Raw genomic sequence first — 21362 nt, 5'->3', positions numbered from 1 at the left:
TTTAGTAAACTCTTTTTTATTTATCTTATTTTTATAGTGACAGCATGTGATGAGGATAAACTTTTTAATAAAGTGTTTGTGTCTTACACTTTTCAAGGGTCCATACTCAGTTTTCAATTAGCACAATTCATTTTCCCTGGTAAATTATTATTAATAAATTCTGTAAAGATGAAGCAAAGTGAAAACAAAAAGACATTCCATGAATTGTGTGTTGAGAGCAGATCTGTATTGAAAGTGAGCTGAGTAGGAGTACATGCCATGTGATGTGAGAGGGAGCTTCAATTCTTGTGGGTGAAGCAAATCATGTATAACTGTAGGCAGCTTGGAAAAAGTGTTGAGTAATTTTTTTTTTCAAAGGCATGTAAGTAACTTGGCATCCTCTCTTCCACCTTCAAAGAGAAATAGACCAATACCTACTTTTTGTGAGGTCAGAGCTTGACAAATTAGGGAAAGAAGGTCTAGGCCCTTGCAAGTATCCTTGAAACGCTAGAGGAAGGCAGCATCTTTTATCGGTAGGGTTTTGTCCTGGCAGCTGAGTACCCCCCTTGGTGCTTTGCTCAGCTGTGGCTGCAGCGCTGCTGCAGGGACAAGGTGCATGGGGCCAGCTCCCTGGGTGCTAAAGGAAACCCCTGTCTGGAGGAAAAGCTCAAGAGAAATTTCTGTCTTACAGATCTACCATTGCTGGGTAGCCTGGGGTGAGGGTTTTTAGGCATACTTGAAAACTGATAATTTTACAACACCAACTGATCTAATTTAAAGAAGCTTTTCAATAACAAAAGGTCTTCAAATTAGAAATTCACAGTGCCTTAACAAGAACGAGTTAGTGTGGGCACAACTTCTCAATTAATTGAAGCTCTTCTGGTTCTGTATACACAAATCTTAAGTAAGCTGACGTAATACAGGGCTGGTATACTTACGGGGTGCCTCTACTAATTGTCTTGAAGCATGTGCCAAAAACACCGAAACAGCAGCGATATTGTTAAACAAACTTGAACCTACGCTCGTATTATTAAGCAAGACAAGAGTTTTGCTGAGGCAGAATGTTTTGAACTGGACCCAGTCTCTGCAGAATATCCTTCAGTGATTGTTTTGCTCACCAGTCCTCCTACGTCTCAACTTGTAAACTTTAAAACAGTGGTTTTACCAGGGGGTTTCTGTCAGCTTCTTCAGAATCCAATTAACCTGATCAAGGTACCTTGAAAGAGGACACCCAGACTGCTTAGCAAAGTTTGAATTAATTGTAAGACCTGTCTAATTAGATGGCATCATTTCTATTTTGTCTTCTATTTTCAAATATTTGCAATGTAAATGCTCTAAAATACTCTCTATACATCACATCATAAATATTCAGATCATTGTCTGACACCTATTGCTAGTTTATGCTCTACAAAATGATTGTGAAGTGCTGAAGCATTACCCTCATCCCAGTGGAAAACAAAACAAAAAATAGCATAATTTTTTTTTTTTTCAAGGTGTGAAGGAAAAGACTCTCAGGATTTAAAACAAGATCTAATTAATTCTACTGGCTGTAATGTTGCAAAATGCACTGTATAAGACTTCCTTTAGCAAATTTATTTTTTTTGGTGATGTGTAACTATGATGATGCATACAAATAATCCCTCCAATAGTAATTAATTACGCTGGGATGTTCTTGATATTTAAATATTAAGTTCTGAAATAGCTTAGAAAGCAAGCAAGAATTTGCCACACTTTTGCTGGTCTTGTGAACTTCAGTAGAACTGTAGTGCAAGGGTTAGAGTGAGACTGAAACGTGAATGTCAACAACATGCTTTCATCACCTGAAGAAGAGACTCCTGTGGTCAAGGGCTTGAGAACTGCTTACTCTGCACCTTTCTGCTCATGAGAGAAGCATGAGAGAGCTTATTCTAGCTGAGGTTTATTATAATAATGAGTTGAAGAAAACTCATTATTATACTCACCTAAAGATTAAGAGCTTTGCAGTGGGAGAGCATGTCCTGCAAAGTTCATATCCAGGAAGAGATCCACTTAATTCAGTGAGTTGCTTTTTTTTTTTTTTTTTTTTTTGAGTTCCCGTGTACTGCTGTGGTGCCTCTGAAATACTCTCTGCTTCCTGGTTTTCACATGGTTACACCACAGCATATCCACTTCTTCAGGATTCTGAAGAGCACAAAGCTGGTTTTGCAACTGAATATCTGGGATAACTATAGTTATGTATACCAGTGCATATAAAAATGCATACATCACACATGTATTGGTGTCAGGGAACTAGAAGTTGTTACGGGGCTGTTCAGAAGACTGACAAATCAGGCCAATTTTAAATTCCTTAATAGCACATCTTGCTAATAAACATTTCCTCATATTAATGATGATTTGCACAAAACTTTTTAACAATTACTTTCTAAGCTAGCTGTGAGTATACTGTACAATAGAGCTAACCATAGGGAGCTGCCATATAGTTAGTGCTGATGGCTATGGTCTCTGGTGGTTCATAGCTGCTGCATTTAAGGTGGTGGGTTGGACAAGTGGTTGAGAGAAGGCATCAGAGTGGTTTTGTTGTCTTGCTTCTTGGATAGTCATTGCTAATATCTTCTGTTTTTATGCAGCTGTCCTTCTCCAAAAGGTGTTAGAAGTCTCCTCTGCTCCCTGTACTGCCTTTCTTTTCTTTTGTCCTGTTACTCAACCCACATGTTCAGGAGGATGTCCTGCATATGTGCAGTCTATGGTGCTCTTCTTGTCCTTTGGCAAGTTTTTTGTTTGTTTGTTTACTTTTATAAATCTATATTTTCCCTTTGGTAATTATATTACACTCTGTTAGGTAAAGTTGTTGGGATAGCAATTACTTTGTTTTATAACACTAAGTACTTTGATCAATTATCAGTTGAATAAAACAGCTTGAAGCTTTGTCTGTAGTTCAGCTGTACCTGTAGTTCTGTAGCTGTACCTGTAGCTGTAGTTCAGTCTGCAAAACTGTTTGCAAAGTTGGTGCTGCTGTAGGTGGAGAGCTTCTGAACTAACTTGTGGACTAGCCGAAGGCACATGCAGGCTGCACAGCAGATCGGAGAGAAAACACTTGATAAATCTGTTTTCAGATGGCTTACTGCAATATATATATTTCTGAAATTTTTTAGCTGTTTTGTTAGTCTTACATTGTTATTTAAATGGGATATTTCATCTCTTAATGGATGAATAGAGACTTAAAGCTAGCAGTGTAATTAAAAAGAAAGTATTGGAATGTCATAATCACTGTAAAGCTGACATAGAAAATTAAGGTTTTATTTATAAGTTTGAGGAAGAAGGGTAAACAAAAAATGAAGAAAGGTGCCTGGTGGGATTTAAGAAGGTCAGTAAAGAGCAAAGTAGGTGCCTACACCTCATTGTCAGAAATGTCTGGGTATTTTTGATCACTTCACGTCCTTGAAGTAGAACATGGGAAAATCCTAGATTTGTGTGTTAGAAATTGCAATTAGTTTCCCAAGTCATTAAGAAATGTTCAGATGTTAAGGAAACTTTGTAGAAAAACCATGAAAGCATGCTGTCTCTTGTAAAATTCTTTATATTCTTGCAAAGATTTAAAGTTTCAGCAGTTTTCACTAGAATTTGTGAGAAGTGTTGCAAGTAGCTGAAAAACAAAATACAAAAACAAAAATCACCTTTGCTGTAGTCTCTGTATTGTATATCTGAGCGTGTCATCTGGTGGTTCAGGTACTCTGTCTAGGAGCAGGTTTTCAGTGTTGCTGGTTCGGTCAGGGTTTGAAAAACTGTTTCAGGACTGTAAAACTTGATCAGATGTACTTTGTGCCTGTCACATACCGAGATAACAACTGGTTTTCTGTTAGTGAGCTCTTAAAAATGGAGGGTAGCATTGGTTTCTTACTATCTCTGATGAAGTAACATAAAACCTTTATAGTATGCAAAGACTTGCATTTTTTGAACAACCTAGTGATCATTTCAAATCTTTGGAATTTTCTCTGTGTTTTTCTAAGCACACCTGTTTTCTAAGTTACACCTGTTTTTAAAAGACACTGCAGTAGGAGAATGGAGGTTCTGGAGAAGTGTCACAGGTGATTTGCCCTATTATTGTGCAGGGCATTTGCTGTTTGCCATGATAGAGATGAAACACAGGGTTAAATGGGCTTTTCATCCCATCTAGTGTGGCTGTTTGTGCTCTCCTGTAAGGCAGTCAAAAAAGTCAATATTTACTGCCAGAGCTATTAATATTTTTTTTCTTGGTAATGAACCTCTTCTTCTTCTGAGAATTCTGAGTCTTCACAATAGTTATTTGACTTGTAAGCTTTTACTTATTAAAATCAAATACTGCTGTTAGACTCTTAAATTTTTTAAATCAGTAAATTTTGAAGAATAAGAGAAGAGATAACTAAAGAAAAAGAAAGAGAACGGTGTGCGTGTGTGTCTCTTGTAATGGGGATAGATTGCATCAAAAGTGAAAAGATTCATTTCTTACTTTCAACCTTAAAATGCTGATATATACTACAGGACATAAACGGGAAAGGTTCAGACAATAAAAGAAAGTGATTCCAGAGAGAGGAGAATTAACTAAATGAGGAATATTGCTCTTGGGGATCATTAAAGTGAATGTTTCATCATGAGACTATATAATTGAGAAGGCAGTGGCATCTTCCTAACACATATCAATTGGTGCATGGAACTTCTGTGTTAAAAGGATTCCTACCCACATTCATAGGAACTTTTTGAGGATTAAAGTTTGTAATAGCAGGATGTGGCAGAAGTGTAGAATACTACATTTGATTTTCTTTGTCTGATTGGAAAATTGTCTCCTGTAATACCTTCAGCAAAATGAAGTAAATTCATGGAACGGCTGCTTTAAAAAAAAAAAAAAAAAAGAGAGAGAGAGAGAGTAGAATTAACATGGGTTATGCTAATCATGTCACTATTTTACCATGTTATAAATGTGTATATATATATTATGAAATCTTCTTATTCTTTCAGGAAATTGAGATAAAAATTTTGGTATTCAGTTTATTAGAAGACAAAAAATATTTAATTAGTGATGATGTTCTGTTATTGCATTTATAGTGAAACTGTTCCATTCCCTCCCTGAAAGGAGATGGAATGATTGCTTAAAATATTAAGCACTCATTTACTGAATGAACTCTGAACGAATTTGTGCTTTTCACCGAGTCCTGTCCTAAATGTCTGATTTCATTAATATATTAAGCAGAAGTGGTGCTTTGTTCTACCTGAGGTTCAGGTAGAACAGCTCCTTACTATTCTGAGTGCAAAAAAACCTTCAGTTTGTGCTTCATTAACTTTACAAATGTGATTATTCATTGTTTGTACCTTGTTGTTTTTTCTTTGATATTTGAAGTGCTGGTTCAGTTTTCATAAATGTCAAGTGGAAATATGACCTGAACTTCTAAAGGGCTGAGAGTCAACACTTAAACAATTAAAACATAAAGTAAATGTGTACTTAAAATGCCACACAAATTCCAGCTGTTTTCTCTTACTATTTTGAAGATTTTTTCCCTATAGGTAAGTATTTATACATATTAAATCTTAATTTATGCCAATTAAAATACAGTTTGAGTATTGTCAGATTTAAAGCAAGATTTTACATTTCCTTATCAAACTAAAGCTTAAGAGGTCACCTAGATGCCCGTTTTTTTTTTTTTTTTCTTTTTCTTTTTTCTTTTTTTTTGGAGTACAGCTTTTAGTTACATCTTCACAAGTGCATGCAATTTTGTAATAAAGTGTACGTGTTCTTTCAAGGTTATTTTTTTATTTTGCTGTTTCAGACTATCGTTTCTGAACAGAACATTTTTAAAGTACTCAGAACAATTTTTCAGAGCCTCACAACCCTGAAACTCTGTCTTCAGTTTATGACAGATTCTGAGAATTATATTTGAGAGTTTTCTTTGTATTTAAAAAATACATGTATTACCCGTGTATGCTCCTCCATTGTGCACGTCTCAGCTAAGCCAGGCAGACCAGAGAAATCTATTTGGAGTGTGACTGTGGTGCTGTTATCCATCTCTGTCATTTCCACAGGGCTTCAACATCAACTTTGATGGAGTATGAATCTTACCAGGTGAATGATTATCATATAGGTAGCATTTAGGTTTGGGAACAAACATGAGGTAGAACTTGCCCTGGACTCTCCCTTGATGAATTGTTGTGACTCTTGCTATATTTAGGACTGGTTTCACAGGGTGAACTTGATTGACACATCAATGTCAGGTCCTGCATAACTTACAGCTACTGAAGAGGTGAGAAATGAGAAAATACTTGCAGATTGCAAGACCTCCTGCTATGGTTAAAGACCAGGTTTGCATTTGTAAGTGCCACACTGTGCTGTGTGCAGGGATGTCTGGATCTTTGCATCCATGTGCATGCAAATGGACAGTGGTCAGTCATTGAGCCCTACTTCCATATTCATGTTACCCTTTACCCGCGGGATCAAACGAATACTCTGATGTTCAGAGTAATTTCATTGTCAAGTAGATGTAAGAGTTTAATGGCTTGAACTTGATTCTGAATGCCACTGGCTCTCTTTTAAAGCATTTGAAATAAAGCAGGGAACTGTAGAAGTGAACTTCAGTGACCATTTTACCCAGCTTGATGCTTAGGCTTCTTCTCATGATTTCCTCCCCTCTGCACTTGTCACTCATATTGAACCATCGCTTATTAAGGGAGTTGCTTTATCTGATTGCCACTGGTCATTCTTTAGCACAGATTTTGTTATAAATACTTTGTGTTCTTTTCTGAAGTATATTTACGAGCGGTAAAAGCTGAGATGGATCTAAGATCTTGCTATCAGCTGCATTACCTTCTATATTCTGGAGAAGTTAATGTAATGAATAGTAATTCTCCTTTCCTCATCAATAAAATAACTTTCCTGACATAATAGAGAAACAACAGCCACACCTTACTTTCTGCATCGTAGTCACGATGCAGAAAGTGACCATTTGTGGTGACAGTTGGCAGTAAAAATAGAAAAAGTATTTCTCTCTTGTTTTAGTTAGCCTCTACTTATTTTCCCCAGCTAAATGCATTCATTATGTTTCTTCTAGATGACATCTGAGGCAACTCAGACCATCAAAAACCGTGTGGATTAACTTTGTAAGGCTGAGGAGTGATCGGATCATTTTGCAGTTGGGTCTTATCTTGTGTTCTCTGGGTGTATCTGTGTTAGCATTGAAGTCCCCAACAGTACTGCCCTTTCACAGTGAGCTTCTTGCCTATTCCCCACCGCCTTCCTGCAGTTCATGTTGCAGGGCAGCTCTGGAGCATTATGGAAGGGATTTCCTCCAGAAGATCACTGAAGGGATGTGCCACTAGTGGCCATTCACTGTCAGCACCAAGTTAGAGCCAGTTTGAGATGTGCGCTGTGTGGCCACTGGTTACTTAGCAGCAATGATTTCACTCTACAGATCTGCTCCTACTGCATGGCACTGCTTGGCAATGCAGACATGGCCTGTGACAGCTCCATGAAATGGTTTTAGTCTAAGCACAGTTGGCTGCAATTGAAGATAGAATAAAAGTCAATTCTGCTATAGTGTCAGAGAAGTTAACTATGAAATAAAGGGCTTCTTGGGGAAATATAAAGCCTTAACTGCTGCCATGATAGACTCTCACCTTTTCATTGACGCTTAGACACTTATTTTTGGAAATTACAAGGATATTAATATCAATGCATCAAGCATTCTATACATGGTGTAGCTATGTGACTTCATTTGCAGTCTCTCATCTCATGAATGGAAAGTATACACCGTATAAAATGGGACATACTAGTAACTAATGGGTATTTTTATACAATAGCAAAATAAGTAGGCACATAAAACTTCTGCAATGGTTACTGCTGCCTTTCAGCTGTAGTGGCTCACTGGGGTACACTTTCAAAGAGAAATGAGGGGTCCAGAAGTAAGCACACAATCTTTATATTTTAGTAGGATTTCTGTGGTATTGTTTTATTTCTGAAATGCTATTTAACTGCTTAATTTCCTCTTCAAGCAAAAACTATTCTTAATTCACAGATGCTATTTTCCACCTAATTGCAAGACCTTCTGATTTTCTATGACCCCCTTTCTGTTTTGTTACCATAGATATCCTGAAATAAGAAAGAAATATTTGATTCAACTGGTTCTGTGTGTTTTTTTTAACTTAACTAGTGGATGGAGAAGAGGGAAAAAATGTTTTATGTTTTTTCAGACTAAATACCGAATATGTATGTTACCTCAATTTGGAAAAACAAACAAACAATCAAACAAATAAAAACATACTGTTAGGCACGCTTTCCTTTGATTCTAGTCCGAGACAGATAGAGCAAGTTATTAGCAGAAACAGAAATATAGTGCACACTAGGTAAAAATATTTGCTTAAGAAATTCAATATCCCAAAGTGTGATTCATGTCTCTAGAAATGAGTGTGACTCTTAGAATAAAAGCTGCTGCTGTGCTCTGGTGCCATGTCCTACACACTGTGTCCCCAGAACTGCCTGAAGGGATTCATACAGTTAGTGTGACGAGAGAGCAGGTTCTGATAGAAAATACAATTATTAAAAAGTCACTGTTGAAAGCTTTCTGTGAAACTGCTAACCACTTTGGAAGTGCCATAAGAAAGGCATTTGCCTGTGCTTTTAAGTGCATGACAACAAAAATGTCACTTTAAGGGAGTTCTGCTCTTTATTGTGGCCAGCATATAATCCAATTAAATATTTGAGCTTTGAGGGTCTGTCTTTTTTCTGTCTCCTTTTATATATTTGTATTAGTTATTTCCTGTTATCTTATTTTTCTTTGCTAGCTCTCTGCATGGTCATATTATTGCTCCTAGCACAAAATTTCCTGTATTGTTTTAAGGAGATTTTGTTTCAGTAGGAACTTACAAAAGGTGCTGGCTTGTACTTGCGTTCTCCTGTTGGTTTAGCTCCGTTCAAAACAGGAGACCATTTCATATTGCATTGTCTTTGCACAAAAGAAGAATGCTAAGTGCAGAAGTGCAGACTATGTGTGTGGTTTGTTGTTGTTTTTGTTATTGTTGCTGCTTTAAAAAAGAGCACAACTTCAAGGTCATAGAAGGGGCACGAATCCCTTTTCAACATCTGTGACTCTCCATGTAATGAAGAGATGGCCCATACTGGGACATGCTTGCAAGCTAAATGCTGGGTTCTGGAGGTTTTCATATGGGCCGTGTTTCACAGCTGAAACATTTGATAGGTATGCAGTTCTTGTTGGATATCATACAATACTTCTTTCATACTCTATTTTAGTATGGGTGATCGCCTTTTGTGGGAAACTGGAATGTTGCTGGCTGTGTTTATGAGCAAGGTAGCTATACATATATATGTGTATATTATATTTAAAGCATTCTGGCTGATGTTTATCTTTTCTCAATTTGTTAATATTGGGGGCACAATTTCTCAAAGACAAGTTTAAAGTTACACCTCTAGGTACTGAACCAGGACTTCTATCAGTGCTTAAAACATTTTGTTATTAACTGTCTTTATTTTCCTGCTTGCTTTCATTGACATCTCTATGCCTAATTCTGTCAGTCACAGCTCTTCCTGAAGTAGTGGCAATTTTCTGTCAGTTGAAGGTCCTACTTTAGGACAACACTCAAATACATATATTAAAAAAAAAAAATCACTTGAAAATAAACGTGAAGGACACATTCCATTAAATACCATTGATTTTACAAGGAAAAAGCCACTCTCTTCTAACAGCAACAACAGAATTCTGAAGGACCTGGGGCTGTACAAAAGAATTTCTGGGAACTTCTTCTCTATTCAGTCAATAGAAACATAAGTAGAAATAGCAGAATAGTTTAGACTTTAAAGCTTGGAGTTGACAGCAGGTGTACTGTTTGAAATACGTCTGAGTGCCTCGAAAAAGAGCACAAATGGATTATTAAAAATAATTTGTCTCCTTTTTGCATAAACGAACAATGTTAGATTTTTTTTTCTCATAATAAAGACAGTCATTGCTGATTTAGTTGATACTCAACCAAATGGAGAAATACAATTCTGGATTTAAATCTGTATCAACCTACCTGGACTTTCTTAGATGAATGGAGTCTTCATCAAATCTAACTGCAAGGAGCTTTGCTGATGAAGATTGTAGGTATTTTGAAATTCCATAGAGACAAAGCTAAAGGAAGCAGCTGAAGCTCTTTAAAAGAAAAATGATAGAAAAATTCAGGTGATGTCAAAGTGCCTTCAGATGCATCTGTAATGCAGTTGTTAATATTAAAGTTGGTCTCTTTTTTATATGTGATGTATACTGATGATCAGACATGAAATTTCATATGACTTAAGACAGGTCAAAAAAATATGGCTATTTTTTTGACAGCTCATCATCTGTCAGTTTTATGTTTATAGGCTCTTTCCATCACAAACAGAAGGTACTTAAAAAAAATATATATATTTTTTAATGAGAACACTTGAGAAAAGGAGTTAAGGTTTTGTGAAATAAGAGCTTCTGTCTGCAAATACATGAGAATATTCTAACCTCTCTGCTTTTAATAAATTCAATGTTTAAACTCGGAGGAAAGAAGAGAGACTGGGCAGTGGAAGGGATTAAAAATTGTGGTTAAATTGTATGTCCTTCCATGCCTGGCATTTTTTCAATGGAAAATGTTACAATTAAAAAGGAATGAGAAATTAGATTAACATATATATGCATGTATACATATATGTACATATATATGTATATACATATTTGTAAACCAGAATCATAACTTTTTATTTTAACTTCATTCACCACCTGTAACATTCAGTTGTATGCAGCATAATGCCCAGATAACAGTTGGCAAACACTGCTGTTGCCACAGATAATTAAGGAAGCAATGCAACAGCTTGGACATTCTGTGCTTGACCTGCTCACACTGATTCTGTGATTCTCGCTCTGTAAATAGCTCTAAGTAAGTATATATCTGTGAGCAGAAGTGGAAATGATGATGTAGTTGGGTATTAATTAAGATGAAAACAACCCCCTGGTATGGGGACATGCTAGGTGATTAGAGTGACACAAAAATGAACCAAAGAAACCAAGTAAATGTGGCCCCTGTAGTGGTGTTTGTAAAGCATTGTGCATGATTTGCTTACTTGTGAGCAGCATTTATTGTTTATTTTGCTTGGAAACTTTCATTTTTATAAATTATTCTAAACAACAATAGCAGATTAATATCTAGCAATGGTATTTGATTTTAATGATAAGCATATCTGGCTGTACTTACTGTTGTTTACTTATTAGTGACCTCCCAGTGATGTCTTCCTGAGTCATATTGTCCTGAATACTGTGGATTAGAACAAAACTGTATTCCTTGCTCTGTACCAGTGTAGCTCATGCTGTATCACCCAATTCACTTAATTTCACAAGTCTGACTTGAGATGCTAGAGTTTCATGTCAGCTGTACTGGTCCATCTGAGAACATTTAACAGCATTCACAGAATCACAGAATCTCTAGGTTGGAAGAGACCTCAAGATCATCGAGTCCAACCTCTAACCTAACACTAACAGTCCCCACTAAACCATATCCCTAAGTTCTACATCTAAACGTCTTTTGAAGACTTCCAGGGATGGTGACTCCACCACCTCCCTGGGCAGCCCGTTCCAGTGCCTAACAACCCTTTCAGTAAAGAAGTTCTTCCTAACATCTAACCTAAAACTCCCCTGGCGTAACTTTAGCCCATTCCCCCTCGTCCTGTCACCAGGCACATGGGAGAACAGGCCAACCCCCACCTCGCTACAGCCTCCTTTAATGTACTTATACAGAGCAATAAGGTCACCCCTGAGCCTCCTCTTCTCTAGGCTGAACAAGCCCAGCTCCTTCAGCCGCTCCTCATAGGACTTGCTCTCCAGGCCCCTCACCAGCTTCGTCGCCCTTCTTTGGACCCGCTCAAGCACCTCGATGTCCTTCTTGTAGCGAGGGGCCCAAAACTGAACACAGTACTCGAGGTGTGGCCTCACCAGAGCCGAGTACAGGGGGACGATCACCTCCCTAGCCCTGCTGGCCACACTGTTTCTGATACAAGCCAGGATGCCGTTGGCCTTCTTGGCCACCTGAGCACACTGCTGGCTCATATTCAGCCGACTGTCCACCATCACTCCCAGGTCCTTCTCTGCCTGGCAGCTCTCCAACCATTCCTCTCCCAGCCTGTAGCTCTGCTTGGGGTTATTGCGCCCCAGGTGCAGGACCCGGCACTTGGCCTTGTTGAACTTCATACAGTTGACCTCAGCCCATCGGCATTCAAAACCCAACAAAACAAACAAACACAGAAAACCCACAAAAAAAAACACAAACAACTATATGTAACACGGCAATTCAGTTTTGAAGACTGCTGTTATTTGGTTGGTTCATATGCATTTTGCTTTTCTGTTAAATTGTTCCTCATAGTGTATGATTGTAGTTATTGTCACATTAAACTGAACTGAGGAAAGGATACATTTCTGCTAGTGTTATAAGGTCAGATTCATGCAAGTTGTTACTGAGTGTTTTTTGTTTATAGATTATTTTAATGAATAAATCATTTATGTAACTGCTTAAATATCTGGGATTTTGCTTAGATTTGCTTTTGCTAATAGGCAGTAGAAAATTTCATGTTTCTTGTAAAGTAACGATTATAAATATTATTGGTCATCTTAGCCGGCAAAGATAATATTAAAATGGCTTGGATTTTCCTTCTATAATAGCTCAGTCATTATTTATCAAAATTGTTTTGAATTTAGCTAAATATGCTGTCAAGTATCAAAATGGTTCATATGTGAACCACACTAAATGTTTAATGGGACCAAGCTGCAAGTAGGAGTCTGTCTAGTCCAGTTCAGGATGAGACATAGTGAGACCAGGTTGGATAACTTTCCTGCAGTATGCTTTCAGCCATGAAGGAACCTAGCTAGGAAATATTCATGCACTGTGCGTTTAGTACTGTGTGTTAATTATGTGGTCGTTTCATATAAGTTTTATTAATATGTCTGCAGCCCAAAGAAACTCCTGTTAGCTGCTGATGAAGCCTACCATCATTTAACACAAACCAGAATGGCTTCCTACCATGTTGATATCTCAGCACAGAGGTGTCTAAGCAGCCTGGGTCTAACTTGTCATGTTGAATGCCTATGCCACGAGAGCCAATGAATAACCCCAAAAGGGCTGGCCTCTATGAGCCTTAGTTGTGTTGAGCAACCTTACCTGGGCTTCCGACTCCAGACCCACTCAGTGTCAGGCCCAGATGCCTGGGCTTTGCCTGAGATATGTTACAGGTACCCCTTTCCCCAGCAGCCCTGACTTAGTGACTGGGCCTTCTGCATAGACCTTAAATAACAACAAGTTATGTGTGACTGAATATGAGCCAGCAACATGCTCAGGTGGCCAAGAAGGCCAACAGCATCCTGGCTTGCATAAGAAGCAGTGTGGCCAGCAGGGCTAGGGAGGTGATCGTCCCCCTGTACTCGGCTCTGGTGAGGCCGCACCTCGAGTACTGTGTTCAGTTTTGGGCTCCTTGCTACAAGAGGTGCTCGAGCGAGTCCAGAGAAGGGCAACCAAGCTGGTGAGGGGTCTGGAGAACAAGTCTTACAAGAAGCAGCTGAGGGAGCTGGGCTTATTCAGCCTGGAGAAGAGGAGGCTCAGGGGTGACCTTATCACTCTCCACAGGTACCTTAAAGGAGGCTGTAGCGAGGTGGGGCTTGGTCTGTTCTCCCACGTGCCTGGTGACAGGACGAGGGGGAATGGGCTTAAGTTGCACCAGGGGAGTTTTAGGTTGGATATTAGGAAGAAATTCCTTACTGAAAGGGTTGTTAGGCACTGGAACGGGCTGCCCAGGGAGGTGGTGGAATCACCATCCCTGGAGATCTTTAGAAGACATTTAGATGTAGAGCTTAGTGATATGGTTTAGTGGAGGATTGGTTAGTGTTAGGTCAGAGGTTGGACTTGGTGATCTCAGAGGTCTCTTCCAACCTAGATGATTCTGTGATTCTGCGATTGTTCCTGCTGCAGTCTGGAGTATACACAGCTGGTTTCCTGCCTTCTCCCCAGAGAGGGCTGCAGCAGTGCAGGGTTAGCAGGAAGCCACAGCTGGTAGCAGTGAGCTGTGCTGCTGCTGGTTCTCACCAGTGACAACCTCCATAGAAACTGTGGGAAGCAAGCAAGCAGTCTAAAGAACAGTAGAGCTGGGCATTTAGCCTCTGTCCTAGGAGCCTTCTTGGTGCAGATATGTTAGTCTAATCTCCTATAAAGCTGTTATGTAATTCTCCCCTCATTTCACATGTGCACTTAAATAGTTTGTGTGTGTGCACTTTTTTGATTTTGTTTTGTTTCTATAAGCTACTTGCACTCCTGGGTAATTATAGGACCTGGGGAACTACCACCAAAGGGTATAATTCAATATAAAGAAAAAAAATATGTTCATGCTCCTACATTGCAGATGGTCATGCTGGGCTGCTGAAGGCTTCTGTGGACTTATGTGGGCTATTCTAGAAAGGAAGCCAGATATTGTTACTGATTTCAGACCTAAATGATTATTTAAATTTAGACTGAAGGAGGGGTTAATTTCTCCTTAAAGTACATGTATACTGTCAGAATTAGTACTGGTTCATGCTTTTCTCTCTCTGGTGTGCTTTCTTGTTGGAGAAAACCATCTGTTTGTCAACAGAAGTCCAAAATAATATTAAACTCAAGATTTGCACTGAAATCCTGACATCTAGTAATGGCAATTATGACAATGCTTATCTGTAATGTACCTTATTCGTTTATATTTTAATTTCAATCTATCAGTGTCAGTTTAAATAAGTTATTTTCCTACCGTTCCTGGGTGATACTTAATACTGTCTGGATAGTAAAATACTAAGTTCTGAAGTTCTAATGCTAGCCAGGGACCTTTTCTGTTGACAAGGACTGCCCTGATGAAACCTGTTGTTAGAAATAACTAAACTTGATATTTCTGCATATAATGATTGTATTTCATTTTCTTTGAAATGATTTACCTATCGCAGTTATTGGAAGCCACATGTGAAAGGATTATAAATTAGGGATAAAGCAAAAGCAGATAAAAATTTCTGTTTGGATATGAGAACATTGATTAGAGCTGAAAAGGAACAGATTCCGTTGGCTAATGAGATTGAGATAGATTGTGTTTTTTTTTTTTTTTTTTGTTTGTTTGTTTTTTGTTTTTTGTTTTGTATGTTGCAAGATTGCTAAAATATATAGAAAATTAATAAAGCAATTTTGTGTAGTTCCAGGTCTTATATTTTGACTCATCCCATTAAATCAGTTGATTTCATGGTTCTTCAAAAAAGGGTATATTTAACCCATTCCTTCATTTGCCAAGATTGACCATCAACCTTTGAAAATACGTTGCTCTGATCCATAATTTTATAAGATACTCCTAGATGTAACCTTATGCACTTCTTAAGGTGTTTCTGTAATGCAGGTTATATCTGTGCCTTTCTGAAAAGGTGGATATTTCTTAGTGTTGGGGAGATGCTTTTTAGAATAACCCAAGTTGTCTCCTTTTAGCAAGAGTCAAAAAACAGCCTCCCTCACAGGGTGGGACCTCTTTCCTGCTTAGGAAAATGAGGTAAACTTATATCATGACATCATACCATTTTCCACAGTGGCTTGTGTGTGATGATTTCTTTAAGTAAATTTCATTTTGGGTTGCTATTTCACTGACCTCCATTCTTTCATGTTTTAAATTGCTTTGCTACGTGTGGCATTCCTAAATCCAACATTCATCTGAGTTTGGTCATCCCTGCCAAAGAGCAACAGAGATGTACTAGTTCACTTTTGCTGGTAATGAAACATCAGGATACTAAGTCGGATCTCTAGAAGAAAGTCTACAAAAGAAAGTCTACAGAGCTTGTCTATATCATTGAGTAGTATCTTCACTTCCTGAAGCAAATTGTACCCCAAAATACACAAAATAGTATGGTATGTGTTTCTTCATAGGCACTCTCCTAAAAAGCGAGGAAAATATCTCAAGTTCATGGTCCCCGTTGTCTGTCTAAGCTTGTCTTTTAAATATTTTTTCATTTAGCAAAGTGGAAATTGACCCTTCCATTGCCACATAAATGGCAGCTACAATTAACTATTTCTGGAACATAACCTTGCTTACAACTCTCAGTTGACCTCCAATTATTTTTAAAAATCATGGCCTGTCTTCTCAAAGGGCACACTTTCCATTGATCTCATTAGTGGCCTTTGAAGATCTGGACTGAAGTGTTTTCATCATTTGCAAAACTGCTCCAGCATATTTGAAACAAACTGTTCGTTTCAGGTTAAACTGGTTATGACTTAGGCCTTAAACATTTTGCAAGAAGTCAAGAATAAACAGGTATGAAGTGATTAACAGGGAAAGAAAAGAATTCTGCCTTGTTTCATGTCTGCTTTTCATCTGCTATTGGCTGAACAAAGGAATATAGTGTAACCATATCCTCTTAAAAATAAATAAAATAATGCAGCTACATCACATAGATTAGTCCAAGAACTTTTAATCAGTGAAATATTTTTCTTTCAATTGCTTTGGATTCAGGTGTTTACTTCATAATGCCAAAAGCTTTACACAATTTTATTTTCATAGAATATTTAATGGTAAATCCTTTAATCTGAAAACGTGATTTATAGAGGACTGTTTGCTCCATTTCATTAATTTGCAGTATGCAAACCCAGAGGTGCTGACTTCTGTTTTACAAGAGAAAAGGGAAGTATATTTTATCTGCTGCTGTGCTAAGCTTCTTTTCTTCACTTGTCGCTTTATTGAAAGTAACACAGCTATTCATGCTATAAAATATCCTTGTGTTATTAGGAAGCAAATATGTGGCAAACAGCTTTGCTTTGAGGTACTGAAAACAAGATTGATTTGGTTGTGATTGCACTGAAGCTCTTCATATAGGTATGGCTAACCTAGGAGAAGAATATCACAAATTCAGTTTTGCAGTTTTATATTGCTGAATTTCATGTGCTTGAGCAAAGATTGTTTTCTGTGCACCTTGAAGATAAGCACAGTGAATAGCAAGACTTAATGGAGACAGACCCATAGGTATGTCATACCATGGTCTCCTGTGCATCCTTGCTAGTGTTTCCTTTCCTTTTGGTGGAAGAAGAGAGATCCGGGTGTCTCTTTGAGATGGGCTTGGGATTATGTCAGAGCACATGCCTGGCCTTGGGTGTAGAAGGTCTAAAAATTGGTTTAAATTTCCGTTTCAGCTCCATCCAAGTAACAATGAAATTGGTAGTTCTTGAATACTCAGAAAAGGACCTCTCAGATATTTTCCTGCACCATTGTAATCATGAATGAGAGGAGTTTATTGTAAAAGTCTGCAAGACAACTGTTACTCTCTGTTAGGACTACAAAGAAATTGAACATGTCATGGCAGCCAGAAAAACAAACAAACAAACAAACAAAAAAACACCAGCAGAAATAGAGGTTAATTGTTAAGAGAATGATTCTACAGGAGGTTCTGTTTCTCACGACTCTTATTAGGACTTTATCCTCATTCCATCTTATGTTCTACAGAGGGTAGAACGTACTTGGCTGCCTTAATTCCATTATTCAGTAGCATATTTCTTCTAGTCCAAAATGCCAAATTTCCAAGCAACTTTCTTTAAAGTACCCCCAATTCTGTTATAAAGTTGGGAGAGTACATACTATGTAACTGAGCCTATTGGCCCATTTTTATAGGATGAAAATGAAATAGGGCACAGATTGACTCTTCAATGTAAATAAGAGGTGTGAAATCCATAATTTATTATCTATTTCCACATAAATTTTTAAAAGATTGTTATGTTCAACTTCAACATACATACTTCAACATTCAACGGTCAATTTATAGTGGTCATTTCTGCAAGTGAAGGACTCCATGGAAAATTTAGCTTGAAAATTGTTTATTTCTTATTTCTTTATGTCAGAAAGAAAATATACTTTCCAAAAGGTAAAATAAGCATCCTATGTATTTCTTGATCTGCTTTTCAAGTACTGCTGGCAGAACAAAAGCATGGGAAGTAACAAGTTCTGTCAAACATCAAAGTCTGAGCGATGTCATGCATATTTAATTTGAGAATAGTTAGTTAAGAGTTCTGATCCTTACAGTCACTACTTGCCATTTTTGTAATTCCTGCTTTCTTTTTAGTTTTAAGAGCTTCAGCATCTGAAGGTCCAATTTTACTAGATCTACGAGATTTCTTTCTAGTAGATCTACTAGATCTACTAGATTTTTACTAGATCTTACTAGATTTTGCCAGAAATCTAGTATTTTCTTTTCCCATTTTGATGTATGTTTCTTTTGTGTGTGCTCATATATTATTATTAAACCATGTTAAATAATCTGAACTGTAGTGAATGATTCTATTTAGAAAAAGTCAGCAACCTAAGTGGCTTTATCTGTACCCAGTGTAAGCTTCTTTTCTTTGTCTAGTTTTGCAGAGAGAAATACCTACATTTTGTCTAGAAAAGGTTTTCAAACACTGTGCTATTCACTAGATACTTATGGACAATAAATTTAGAAATAGAGTGGATAATGTGTATGCTTTGCTATCTGCTTCTGGCACCATCCATTCTGCAGTCATGGCAGGAAATAGCTTCAATAGGAAAAAAACTAGGGTTTTCTAAAATAGCTAGAGGAAGAAAGAATGACACTTTCCTTTCCATTTCAGAATCAGTTTTGTCTCATGCATACAGCAAGGAAGTGGAGTGAGTTTCTTAAATTGAGAAATATTTTACTCTAACAGTGAGGCAGCTTGACAGTTTGAGGTGGCTGAAGTTTTCATAGTTTCAGTTTGTATTTATTACTGTGACCTGTTCAGCTGAAAAATTATTTATGTAATTTCAGTATCAAGATCACAAAATGAATACGATCTATAAATAGAGATGGCTTAAATTTGTTTTAAATCTTTTGTTTTTCTCATGTTGAAAATCATTTTCATTTTGAATGTCATACAGCACTATTGTTTTCGGAATGTTTCTTTTAGGAATACCCTTTAGATAAGCTATTAATGTCATCTTGGACCTTTAATAGCCTCTCAAAAAGAAAAGAAACAGTAATTTCCAATGCTTTTGCACATGATGGTCAAGATTTCAAGAGACAAGGTTTCAACAGATGACTTCATAAGTGCTGTGTGCTCTGGCCCCAGGGTAGATCCTTTACTTTTTTATGCTCTGGTATTACTTCCTATTGCTATTCTGCTCAGACTGTAAAAATTTTAAGGCAGGACCGGTATGTGCCTGTTCAGTGTCCAATACTGTTTTGCTTTCATTCTCTAGGTTTGACTGTAATGCAAATAATTTAAAATGCTCCCCACACCTCCCCCCAGTCTATTGCAGTTAAAGTAAGCAATAGCTATTTCATCTCAAGATTCTGGTTGCTGTGACTGTTGAAAATAATTCAAATATTTCTTGCTTTTAATTTGAAGTATTTGGCCAATCTACTTAACACTTTTTTATATGTCCTCATGCTCTTAACATCCATAGAAGTACATTTACTTATCCACCATGTTTATTCTTGCACACTCAGGTGTCCCCAAAACATTAAAAGATAGTTTGGCATGCTAGTGATGTGACCTTTTGTCATTTTTTCAAATCCAAGTAGAAGGCCAGTAGGTTATCGCCTCTGATTTGTGGTAAGGAGCCTTAGAGCAGTCCTACTGCTCTCTAGAGGTTACTTTGCTTTACCTTTGGCATTGACCCTATTATTTTGTTGTTGCATTCAGTTGCACTGAGAAACATCAAATGTATGGCAAGTGCAAAAAATGAGCAAGGGCTTATGTTACTCCAGTTAGCTTCCTTGGAGCCTTTCTTTTAACACCTCTGTTCCCACTTTTTGTGCTGTTCATCCACATTTGTCTCTTACAATGCACTGGGGTGAATAACAAGGCTCCCAAACAGCAGGAAGAAACATATTGGACCATCCATTGAAAAACTAAGTCAAAGATGTCTTGAGGGCAGCGGTTTCTGACATACATGTACCAATAGGACTAGGTTGGCTTTGTATCTAACTCTCAGCTTTCTGTAAACAGTTGAGAAATTTTTTGAATGGCCCTTTTGTGGATTTCAGACAGAACTTTGGTAGCGGACCATCATGATTCATTAATCTCTTACCAGAAAATCTTCATAACTTGGCCATTACTCCAATATATATATATGTGTTACTAGGAAAAGGTTCTTCACTGAGAGGGTAGTCGGGCACTGTTAACAGGCTCCCCAGGGCAGCAGGCACAGCTCCAAGCCTGCTGGAGTTCAAGAGACATTTGGACAATTCTGTTCAGGCATACAGTCTGATTCTTGGGTGGTCTTATGTGGAGCCAGGAGTTGGACTTGATGATTCTTGTGGGTCCTTTCACAGGGATTCACAAGATTCTACTGTATCTAAAGAGAAACCTGTCTAAGGCTTTACATCAGTCTCAGGTATACTATGCCACCTTTGTCACTAACGGTGCTGCTTCAGCTGAACATTGTAGGGAAAAAGGCTTCTATAGAAAGGGCTACTGGTTGCATAGGCAAATGTAGGCATAAGGGATTAACGGAAGTACTTTATTTCCTTGAGATAATATGAATCAGACAAGGTCACATTGAAAAGTTTGCACAGTCAGTCTGTTGATGGCACCCCTAAGCCTGTATGCATGTAGCTGAAGGTCTGAATTTTGTAATTTCTGCCTCAAGCGTGGTAGAATACTTTGCAATAGTATGAACTTTGTTATCCATGGATGAGGTTTAGCAAAAAAAAGTGCATGTTGACTATTTCAGCTTTGTCTCGATATCTCACTCCCACTGAATGCTGAAATACCACCACTTGTTTCTCTCTCTGTGAAAACTACCATGTTGCTAAAGGAAGTTTTGTGTAGAATGTAAATTTTCAAACTTTAATAACGCTGGATTATTTTCTTCAGTGTAAATCAAAGCTCAAAGTATTTCCCTCTCCTTTTTTCCAGTATTGTTCCAGTATTGAATAATAACAGTTGGAATTTATTTTTTTTTTGACTTATATCTAAATTAGCCAAGAACTGTCAGGTACACAAGCAGAACCTGCTGCTAAGCAACAAAGCTGCATTACCTGGAGAATAATATGATGCTGTACTGAATGCTGACAGAATTGGCAAATGGTCTCAAAGGAAGGGGATCAGTCACTATTCTGTTACAAACCTATAAATACAGATGGTAACAGGGATTATCAGTCTAGGTTTTTCTCTTAGCTTAAATTACAGCCCATATCTTTTCAAAACATGCATCTGAATTGAAAACTGACACGTCATAGCCTTTTAATATACATGTATTAAGTGTCATGGAATTCTATTGACTGGCAATTTTGAAGAGTACAGGTGTAGTCTATCAGATTGTGAACATATAGTTAGCTTTTTATCAAGTTAAGAAAATTCTTCAGAAAAACCAAAACTGTAAATGTTGCAGTTGCCTTCAAAAAAAG

General features: G+C 37.6%; 1 long non-coding RNA gene across 2 annotated transcripts in view; it reads left to right on the top strand.

The window, feature by feature from the left end:
* LOC119717642 (uncharacterized) overlaps positions 1–21362 on the top strand; it is a 550393-nt gene that overhangs the window by 85011 nt on the left and 444020 nt on the right. The window contains exon 1 of one of the 2 annotated variants that reach the window (XR_005267607.2): positions 8940–9173. The exons of the other annotated variant lie outside the window; for it this stretch is intronic. This is a non-coding gene — a long non-coding RNA (uncharacterized lncRNA). Of the gene's footprint in view, positions 1–8939; positions 9174–21362 lie in introns of those variants that run through there. 2 annotated transcript variants of the gene reach the window in all.

This window comes from Anas platyrhynchos, chromosome 8 (genome assembly GCF_047663525.1).
Source record: "Anas platyrhynchos isolate ZD024472 breed Pekin duck chromosome 8, IASCAAS_PekinDuck_T2T, whole genome shotgun sequence".
Classification (NCBI taxonomy): domain Eukaryota; kingdom Metazoa; phylum Chordata; class Aves; order Anseriformes; family Anatidae; genus Anas; species Anas platyrhynchos.
The sequence above is the reverse complement of the archived record's forward strand: the minus strand, read 5'-3'. Positions and strand labels throughout refer to the sequence as shown.